This window comes from Aulonocara stuartgranti, assembly GCF_965226115.1.
Source record: "Aulonocara stuartgranti genome assembly, chromosome: 3".
NCBI classification, from domain to species: Eukaryota; Metazoa; Chordata; class Actinopteri; order Cichliformes; family Cichlidae; genus Aulonocara; species Aulonocara stuartgranti.
In genome coordinates this window covers 15,560,042-15,571,388 of record NC_138941.1, presented here as the reverse complement: position 1 = coordinate 15,571,388, position 11,347 = coordinate 15,560,042, and the positions used below count along the sequence as shown (strand labels likewise).

The 11,347-nt window shown below is 41.7% G+C and overlaps 1 long non-coding RNA gene across 1 annotated transcript; it reads left to right on the top strand.

Annotated features, from left to right (window-relative positions):
• Positions 1-9,435: 9,435 nt before the first annotated feature.
• LOC309702661 lies at positions 9,436-11,140 on the top strand. The gene is made up of 3 exons (XR_014275690.1): positions 9,436-9,543; positions 9,745-9,832; positions 10,532-11,140. It is a non-coding gene; the product is annotated as an uncharacterized lncRNA (long non-coding RNA).
• Positions 11,141-11,347: the final 207 nt, after the last annotated feature.

Here is an 11,347-nt window from a genome sequence, read left to right as displayed (position 1 = left end):
GACAAAACAAAGCAAAACAAAACATCCACCCTTCTTTTACAGGCTGGGTGAATTGTCTGTGGACATTCAATAATCCTAAAGTCAGCACCGTTTTTGTCTCAGTATCAAGTCAGTTAAACTTTTAGTCGTCAGTCCATGACTTTTAGTCGTCAGTCATATGCATACATCCACACACATTCATACCAAAAGTTGCTGATAATGGAGTCTCACGCGCAGCCTATTCGAGGCTCCATCACCAGCAAGATGACGTCATCATTTTAAAGGAAACAGCTCCTTGTTTGTTTTTCCTTCTTTGGACTGGATTGACTCGCTGCAATCCTTTTAGGCTTCAGGATCAGTGTCCCATATAAGTCAATTTTCTCCCAAGCCCATTATAATCATGGAGAAAAAATACTTTGCGACCGTTTTCAATAAGAATATTTTATAGCGCTTTAAAGTTCACTCTCTCAGGCCTGGATTAAAGAGCTGATTTGTTAAATCAGGAACTCACAAAATACCAAAATATCACCACCGGTGGATCACACCTCTCAGATGTTCTTATCTCAGTGCACTGTAACAAAAGCAAACACAGACGTAACCAATTAAACACTCATATAATAACAGATACTGGGGCCCATTGCAAACATGTCCAAAGTTCAAACCATCTTTCTCTCTCTTAGAGAAAGAGAACAATCCAAACCTCACTGATAGAATCAACCTAGTGTCAAACAAAACCCAAAGATCAACCAAAACTCCTTTTTGCACCAACAAAACATGTTGGATTTACTTGACTCAATAGTGGACACTAGTTACACACCACTCTTTACCTTGGCAAAAACGTAAACAACTAAGTTGAATCAACACAACCTTTTCATAATCTCTTCAAAATAAAACTCACACCATTCATTCATCATTTTCGCTCTGTACCACTGCTCCTTGTTATACTGTGTGAGGCACAGTAAACAATTCAGTGGAAACTTTGAGCCATAAACAGACATCACGCACAGACATTGTTTTCATTATCAAAGTGCTTCAGACCATGTCCTCTAAATCTACACAAATGCCCTCTGTGTGGCATGAAATACATTTAAGCAATAAATAATCAATCAGTTCTTGCTGTTGTAACCAACTCCGTATTTGGATGTTTGTGTGCAGCATTTGTTAGTAAAGCATTCTTCATTGCATCAGCGTGTGTGTGTGTGTGTGGATCACTTCTCAGTTAATTGAATCAACATTTTAATTTGTGTGTGTGTGTGTGTCATTTCTCCCTCAATCAACGAGTGCATATGTTCATATGTATGTTTCTTTTCACTCTGAGTCGGTGCATATAGATGTGTGTGTTTGTGTGGGTGTTTGTGTTCATCACTTTCCTGTTGTAGTGTTCTGGGTAAACCACGGCCTGAAGCGTGCCCTGGGTCCTGCCCCCCTTTTCAGTCTGTTTGCATCCATTGGTGCTGCTGCTCAGAGTTCTGTCCATACTGGTTCTGGCCCCAATTGAGGCAGTCCTTTTCTCCAGTGTCCAGCATCTTCTCCTTATTTCGCTCCTCCTTAACTTGACCCTTTTGCTTCGGTCTTCCTTCAGGGTTTTGATACGCAGCTCAATTGTCTGGATGTCCGTTTGTTGCTTGCAGAAGTGCGACTGCTGTCCGTTTGTTTGCAGGTGGAACGGCTGACATCCAGAAGGTGTATAGGAGAGTCTGCAGCTTCCACCTCCCCAGTGGAAGACCTCAATCTTTGTTCTGTTAGATTTACACAGGCCTCAAGGCTCTCTGGGATCCCTTCTTGCACTCTCAAGCCCACGGCTGAGGTCGTAGTCGTGGTCCCATTCCAGGGGAATGGAATCCATGGTTGTTTGGGTGTCTCGGCCCGAGCGTTCAGTCCAGAGCTGGGCAGCCCAGGACGCTGAGGGATCGGAGGATGGCAGAGGCGACAGGAAGCCATCCCCCTAACGTTCGCTCCATAGCAGACCGGACAAATCACACTGCTCATCTAGCTCCAGGATGCTCCGGCCTGATTTCAAGTCCGGTGTCTAGGACTCCAAGCCTGATGGGTTCGATTTTCAGCTAGCTCCTCCTGGGCCATGCTCAGTTTCTGTTCTGATGCCTCGAGGTCTTATTGAGGGCAGAAACCTCAGAGTCTTTTCCGTAGAAATCAGATTTAAGTCCATTGATGTTTTCCTTGCTTTGCTCCACGGCCTTTTGCGGCTCTGCTGTTCGGCTCTTCTCAGAGGTCAGCTCCTGGCCGAGCCCCGACACCTGTGCCTTCAGCTTATTTTCTCCTGGTGCTTTGTCCATTCTGAGGTGACCTCAGTTACTCCTCCTGTCCCTGGCACGCCCTTTTTGCTGCCCGATGGTCATTGTTGGTCCGTCACTGTCCTGCACAGTTTTAATGCAGAGTGGTTAAGGTCAGCATGGTTTTGCTCGGCCTCACTTTTCATCTGGGCTTGATGGGCGTCTCGTCACAGCTCTGTCAGCTGAAGCTGTCTTTTTCCATATGGCAAGAATGTAAAGAGTGTGTGAGAGGGGTGTGTCCAATCAGGCACAATGCTGGTGGCTTTGTGAGTGCCTCGTTTTCCAAATCCAGATGTTTATTTGTCACGTACACAGCAACAGAGAGAACAGTCTGTTGTTGGGATGGCTGAGGTCCTTCACCATCTTCCTGGCCTTGGTCCAGCACCGCCTGCTGTAGATTGAGTGCAGGTCAGGGTGCTCGGAGCGGATGGTGCGCTCAGCTGATTGCACAACCCTCTGTAGTGCTTGTCTGTCCGGCATGGTGCTGTTCCCGAACCAGACAGTGATATAGCTGCTCAGGATGCTCTCAATAATTCCTTTATATAAGGTGGTCAGAATCGGTGGTGGGAGCCGGGCCTTTCTCAGTCTTCTCAGAAAGAAAAGACGCTGACAGAAATCTCCCCGTGTAGTGAAACGGGCCTTGGATTACTGCTCTCCGTCTCTGCTGCATGAGATCATTTTCCTGCAGCACTGTTGACATTTTCAAGTTGTTGTTGCGGGTTCAGCTGCTTTAGCATTTAGTCAGGGTCACATCAAAGATGGTAGAGGAGAGAGCAAAGATGGTAGAGGGGAGAGCAGGAGTCCAGGGTCAGCCTCGGCTTTTCCGGGCCGACAAAGCAGCCTGTAATCAAGCATAAAGAGAAAAAACAAAACAAAACAAAAACAAAAACAAACGAACAGGAAAATCATGTTGTATTGGCTGTGTTACTCAGAGAGGGGAAAAACAACGGGACCAGGCCCTGTGTCAGCCTTCTCTCCCCCTTTTTTTTTTTTTTTTTTTTTCACCATATAATCCTCTCATAACCCACCAAGCTGACAGGACAACACAGGTACATGTTAAAATTCTTAAGATCATGTTTAAAGCACAAAAATGGAATTTTCTTTCATTCAGTACTCACTTGTATTAATCAATCAGAAGAAAACATGTCACAATTTGACTTTTATTAACCACTAAATTTGTCGTGTTATCACTGGTTGTGATTTTTTTTTTTTTTTTTTTGAAGTTAAGTTGTTGTCCTGCAACCCAGAGGGTTTATTTGTTAGTAGTGGATAAACTTTATTGTGTAACGGCGGGTGTATGTTAAGTTTCACTGCTTTAAACTTGCTGGAAAATCTTCACGTGTTCATGGGTGTAAGCTGTTTCTTCATTGCGTGTATGTGCGTTTGTACATGGGCTAATTTAACGTTTTTTCTCAAACGAGGCATTTCTCTAGCACGTGCCTCTCTCTCACATTTCTCTGCTTGTGTGTGTTTTTGTTTCACCTTCTTGTTGTGATGCTCCAGGCGCCTTCCCAACCTCCACAAGTGTGTTGGCCGCAATTTTATGTGTAAAACTTCTCTTAATTTCTCCTTTAATTCTCTGCTAGCTGCTGTCTTTTCCACAGCTGCTGATTCTTGCTGAGTTTGGTTTCCATTACTATAATTTTGCTTCGGCCGCCGTGCTTGTGGGGGCAGTTGGTCCAGCCCCATAGCCACCTGTATCAACACACTGAGAGATTTATTTAATATCATTTTCATCACTGTTAAATAGACTAGCAGGCAAGACGCCCACCTTTGCACTGCAGACTACATGCCAGTCTCCCAACACACTCCTCTCTGAGTTTCAGCTTTAAAACCCAACCTCATTCACACCCTAGTCATTCGAAACCTTATTTGTAGTATCATAATCAGCAAAATCAGCGTTTTAATTACAGGCATGTATCATTGTTTGCAAATCAAAATTATAAAACTCAAAAACACGCTAAACAGGAAGCAAAGTCCTCTGTGCGCGTCACAGCTCATTTGCATGTTCACACACCGTCTAAAAATAGCTCGCAGCGCTGCAGTGCGCTGTCGTCACACACAGGGTCACACAAAGCTCAGACAAAACTCTTCTATTTTATATTACAAAGACGTCTTGTATTTACAATCACTGACAGGCCTAACAGATTGAGCACCTAAGAAATTTCGACAAATTTAACCATAACGGGTCCAACCGAAGAAAGTTAACTTTTTTGTAATCAATTAAACAGTATCTGTTACTTCTGGAACAGTTTCTGACCTAATTTCTAAAATCCCTAACTCAATTTAACAGTATCCAAACAAGCACATGACACCGTTTAAAACGGTGAGGAGACTCGGTAACTCCTAGCTTATTTCGGGATGCCCTGTACCCCACAGTTAAACCAAAACTGAACTACCCCTGTTCGCCGACAGGTCAAGACCGCGCGTCCACGGCCAGGAGGGAGCGTAACCTCCGGGCTATGTGCTTCTTAGCATCTTCCAGTGCCGTCCTATAACAATTTTCACCTAACTGATTTTGAGAAATTTTACCATAACGGGTCTCACCGAAGAAAGATAACTTTTTTACGACCAATTCAACAGTCTCTGTTACTTCTGGAACAGTTTCTGACCTAATTTGTAAAACTATTAAACAGTATCTGTTACTTCTGGAACAGTTTCTGTCCTAATTTCCCTACCAAACTACCTGAGCCTTCAGCTCAACATCCAGGGACTCAAACCCAACATTCTCTGTTACTTCTGGAACAGTTTCATATTTCTTCAACTTCATTAAATACTCTTAAGCAACTTTAACTGCATACCACACGGTGATTCTCATCAAAATCAAAACAGACACTCTACCAGTAATTTCAGTGAGTAGACTTTAATTTAGTCATATCCAATTTGGCACATTTTGGAAATCATTCAACAGGTAGTGCCTTACCTTTAGATAAGCCGGCTTTTGTCCACTCACATCAGACCACTGGCTCGTGCCTGTCCGTTCGACAACCTCGGACCGTCCAAACTTTTAAATTCCACCCCAATACCACAGGACGAGCCCCCAAGCTGTTAAGGTTCAAAATATTGGGGATGGAGACAAGAGAAAAAACCACAATAACAACACTGGTCCGGCCGGGTTGAGTCAAACGATGATTTAATGATCACACACGTGGGAGATGGACACTGATGCAGACAGCCTCAAAATCTCAAAATGGTGGAGCATTGCTCAAACTTTTATAACCTCTGGTGCCTCCACCTTATCATAAAAAGCCTAAACATTCACATGCTCTCTCTCACACAGCGCCTAAGCTACGACCTTGGCTCCCTGTTTATCTGCTCCTGCTGAAATGGGGCAGAAAACTCCAGCACACTCTGTTCTCTTCTACTCAGACAAATTAGACAATAACCTTCTGCGAACAGTATTTCTTATAACTCAGCAATATAATGCATCATAAAACAATATCATTCATTCACAACAAGTCAGCAATTTAATGTAATGCAAATCAGTTTAACTAATGCAATAGTTATCAGCTTCTTCTAATTCAGGAGAATAATGCAAACTAAAACTACATAATAATTCACAATCTTTAATTAGGGGTATAACATGGCATAAAATAATATCATAATTTTACAATTCCCCCTGATGAGGTCATTAGAATAATGACCTCACAAACACCCTGTAGCCCAGTGTGGCCGGGTTCATCTCTTCTCACTCCTGAGGTCCTTTGTCCCCCTGAGGGGCAAACCATATGTAAGATGACCTCTGTGTTTGCGCAAGTCAGGTGCAAGACAAACTATTACTACAAGGATAGCAGGTCCAGATGACACTCCCCTGTTCTCCCACAGCTTTATTTGGTGTTCCCTGATACCATTCAGACGTAGACTAGAACCTCTGTCCGAAGAGCTCTTAACCTTTATTTTATTGCTGCAGCTACCAGTGTCGTCCAGTTGGGTGATCCTCTGCTCTTAATTCCTCAACCTTAGGGGTTAGACAACCCTTCAGTCGTAACACAGATCAGGGGATTATTCTGCTCCGATTTCAAACAACGATCTGTGTATTCTCCAGAAAAAGGAACAGGAAGGTGTCCCCTTTTTGCCCAAAAGCCTCTCGAACTTCGTTGGTCTGGTGTTCCCGGATTTCCGCCAACCCCTTCATGGTTATTGCTGTGTTTATGGGATCCATCCTTTTGTGGTGACTAGCTGGAGCCCAAACGCCATGACCCTTGGACCCAGTTGATGTCTCGGCAGTCACTGTGTCTGACTCTGCTACGGAGGGTCCTCGCATCTCTGTGACCTCGTCTGGTGTCTGTTCCTTTCTCTGTAAGAGACAGAAAACCAAAACACCTCTCTTCCTAACCCTAATAATCTAATGTTATTATCTACTGACCTTCTAGTGATTCAGAATTGGTCTAAAACATTCAGAATGTCCCAGGGACTTATTCTAATCATATCTTATGTGTGTGTAAGCAGTGTTTGCATTTAGCCCTCCGCACTCAAGGCATTTCTTACACTTTATCAGTCCGGACAGTCACGCCGAACGAAGCTTCTGACCTTCAAAAGGCCGAGTGCCAACTCGTTATAAGCACATTTGCAAGGTGTGTCTGAAGATTATTGAAACCCCTCTTTTTAACAAAAGACAAAAAATTAACAAATCTTCTAAACGCTATTCAGTTCATTTCAATGAGTAATGATTAAACATGAAAGTGATAGTTTATGCTTTTTCACTGATTCTCTAAAAGGTCCGTCTTCTCGGACCGCTATTAGCTTAAGCTTTACCATTCCTAAATTATTAAAGACACAAATGAAGTTATAAAATGTTCAAATAATCCTGGTTTGATGTTAAAGCTCAACCTTCCCCCCCCTTTTTTGACACATTCCAATGTGTCAAATCAACGGAGCTAGAACATTCAAAAAAAAAATTAGGCAGCTACAAAGTTTCCCAGACTCTTAAGGTGATCCGCGTGTAACGTTCTGACTCAGGTATTTAATATTTTAATGAATCTCGTTTAATTAACTGCCACTATTTAAACTAACCTTAAAGACATAATTTAAGAAAAGATCACAAAGAATAACATGATATCAGTGTTTTGTAAGCGCGTGCGGCCCTCCATGCTCGAAGCCTTTCCCCTCAATAGATCAGTCAGACATTCGCGCTGACTGTAGCTTTTAACCCTTATTAACTTGAGCACAACTCTACAATGAGCAACAAGTTGCAATATGTATAAAAATGATCGTGGTTACACCTGCAATGAAAAATTATATCATTATCCTAACACCTGTAAATAGAAGATTCATCAGAAGTTATAACAATCACAGGAACACAGATGTTAGTATAAGGTCAAAAGCTTCAATAAATGATCATCGATGCATGTGTCATTTTCTCTCTCAGTGTCGAGTCTGCAGCTTTGTGTAGTGTTTTCTTGTTTCCTGTTTTATTGTGAAGGTCTGCATCTCATGTGAGCGTGTTCAGTTTTACCTCCCTTGTCTCGTCTCGTTACTGCCAGCTGTGTCCACCACCTGTGTGTAATCTCCCTGTGTTTCTCTGTGTGTATTTAAGTCGCGTCTTCTTCATTGTAGTTGCTGGTCCGTCTGTGTATCCACCGTGTCTCACTGTGAGAGTGTGATCTAGATAAAATATCATCTCTATAGACGTTAAATCATGTGGAGGGTTAATTAATCATCAATAATCAATTAGTCATCATTAAATAATTAAATGTCATTAATGAATTAAGTTCAAAATACTTAATAAATTAAATACATACATCATTGATTTAACGCCAAGTAATTTCCAATAAATTCATTTCAAATTTATTGATTTTAAATGTATTTAATTAATCACTTATTGACACAGTTAATCATTTATTTAAGAATCTATTTATTTAATTCATTTGGGCCCTTCTAGCCCTGCAGCTGTGCATGTGCTTACATATCCACTGGTATGTGTCCTACAGGTATTCTCACAGCAGTGCTCTGAACATTAAATGACCAGCAGATGTCATTTCTTCATAATAAGCAGTTAAACTTTGTGTGATCTGCCTTTGGGTGAAGCAACAAAGACAGAAAAATTGGACACATTCACAGAGCTTTACCACACCATCACTAGACAACAATGGAATTATTTTAACTAAAAACAAATAATCAGAAAGTCTTCTGCCTGGTCTCGTACCTCTGTGTTTCTGTAACATGAATAATGAGCTGAAATCTCCTCACGACACCACCGATCAGCTCAAAGGGCCCTCGAGTTTACCTGCATGCATCCTGTTCACCTGTCAGCTGTTTAACACCTGCTGCTTATTCAGCAAACACGCCCACATTACCTGGTGACAGTCACAGTTTAATGCGGGCCGCTGTTTGTCAATATAAAAGAATTTAGTTCTAATATTGTGCACACAATTTGCAAATGTACCATAGTTTTAGGCCAATAAAGCACACTGTCGATTTTTGAGAAAATTAGAGGATTTTAAGTTTGTCTAAGAGTGCGAAAAATATGACAGCTTGTTTCCTCAGAGCACAGCTGCTGGAGCTTGTGTTTACCCTCAAAGTGTCACGATGTACAAAGGGGACTCACGCGCTGGACTCCAGGGATGATGCACACTAGAAAATTTATTAAAGAACAATGTCCAATGAGTGTATATACCTTTTGCTATGTACAAAAGGTGAGGGGGGCAGGGCTCCGGGGAGAATCCAGGGGAACACCCTCGTCTCTCCACACAATCCAAACACGAACCTACTCGCACACTCGTCGCTCAGGGAACACCAGGGAAACAGTCCAGGGAGTCTGTACACAAAGAAACGCTTGTTAGATTCCAAACACACACTGCAGGGGAAAACACTTGCTTAGACGCTCGACTTTCACTGACGCGATCCTCACAACGATCCAGCGAAGAACAGCCGTTGCTTCCTGGCTTAAATATCGTCCACACTGATGAGGCACAGGTGTTTCTTCCTCCGAGGGCGTGGGCCAAGGGCGTGAACCAGGGGCGGAGCGTGGGGGTGGCTTACTGGGCTTAAGCCCGGGTTGTTTTGTCAGAAGCCCGGGGTATTTTGGAGTGTAATTTTTTTCATAGTTAGATGCCTGGCAGACAACTGTATAAAACAAAAAGTACACACAATATTCGAAGCACATAGTGCACACTGTTGGAATTTACGACTGTGCGTGAATCCCACCCGATATTGGTATGATCCGAGCTCAGGCACTAAGCGACTGAGCGAGGGGGCGGGGCAGCTGCTGCCCGTGAGTGCGCTGTTGGAGAGACGGAGCCAGCCATACTAAGGAGAGCTTAAGTTTGACCAGGTACCAAAGCAAATCATTCGTACTGTACAAATAATGTAAATATGACGGTGTATCACGAAAGATTGATATCAAACTGATCACTTGCCCAATATTACGTTACTTGCTCTTCAAGTGAATCAACAAATGGCGAAATGAAAAGCCGAACAAATGCTATTTTTTTTAGAGAGTCTTAGCTTACGTGTGTTTATTTCATATTTTCAGTTCTTACCCTCCCCGACTAAATCGGTTTCAGTTATGCACTGAAATATAAGAATGGACATTAGAGGGTTCTTTCAAAGAAAAAACTCAGGTAAATGTTATTTTATATATTATGCTTTGTATGTTGTTCAGTATATTTCTATGCAAAACAAGAGGGATTTCAGGACACAGCAGGATATTCACATTTGTAACCAGATATTTACACTTTAGGGAGAAAACATAAAACATTTTTACTGTACAACATCAATTTAGAGTAAACTTTTGTTTTAGATAAATATTGAAATATATTTTGAATTAGTTAAATGTCAGAATAAAGAGACAGAGCTTTCTGTTTTTTATCACTTTCATCAAATTTAGGAGTACATATACACTAAGTTTATTGTTAATTAATAAGAAACTCCAGACGATTCCATTCTGAGCTGCAGAAGCTTCTGATAGGTTAGTAGAGTCCACGTGAGTAAATTGGTGGCACAGCTGTGGATGCATATAAGGAAAAACACAGAGCCTGTTTCTGTGACATGGGAAAATCAAGAGATGTCAACCAAAACACCAGGAAAAGAACTGTGGAGCTCCATGAGTGTGGCTCAATTTTGAATACAATTTGGTGCCATTTGCAATTAAGAAATACAGATAGTTTCTCTCTTTACTCTTAAAGTTAACAAATATGTTTTTTATATTTATCAATCTAAAAAAAAATAAACATTTAGTCTGATTTGATGTTACAATTAAAAAAATGTTTGTGTTTTTATCTGAAGATTTTGTAAATATCTGTATATTTGATGATTGTCAGCACAAAGAGAGAGAGAGGAACAGAGAGGGAGAGAGAGGAGAATGAGGACAGAACAGAGATGAACAAGAGCAGGTGAGACACACATGTTAGTCAAATGGTCGTTTGCCAAAAGTATCACCGTATCATAGGTCCTCATGTATCTCGTACCTAGTGTTTCTTTTTAGGTTTGTTATTTTTCAAATTCTATATTTATTAAGTTCTGCAGGCTTGTTTGCACAACAAGGCTAAATAATTATATAAACTTTTCTCAATCTAAATATTGTACTTTGGTAAAATTAAAAAATAAATGTAGTGCAGGTCTATGATGATTTTTAGTGCTACTATCATCTAGTTCTGATTCTGGTTCTGTCTTGGTTAAGTCCTCAGTAGTCCTGATTTTGAACTGTTGTAGTCCTGTTTTAATTCCGGATCAGTTCTGGGTCTGGTTGAATTGGGGTTTAGTCCTCGTGTCTTGATACAGCCCCGACTTTGTTCTGCCTTGCTGCTTAATTAAAAAACTAGTTTAAGGTGTCCTGCATATGTGATATATATTTTTCCCTATATGAAGTCATTCTTTTTTGAACAAAACTCAAAACAGAGCCAATTAATCTTTCAGTCATTTCTACCCCCCCCCCCCCCCCCCAAGGGGAAAAAAAAATCCCACATGCATACGACCCTTTTGGGCTAAGCCCCGGGTGTTTCAAATGTCTGGCTCCGCCTCTGGCGTGAACCCATAATGAGTTCAGCCCTGGCGAGAGAGAGAGAAATGGGAAATGTCAGTCTGGCACGATTCATTCACGGACTGGACCGCTGATATACACCATGAATGTTGGAGCC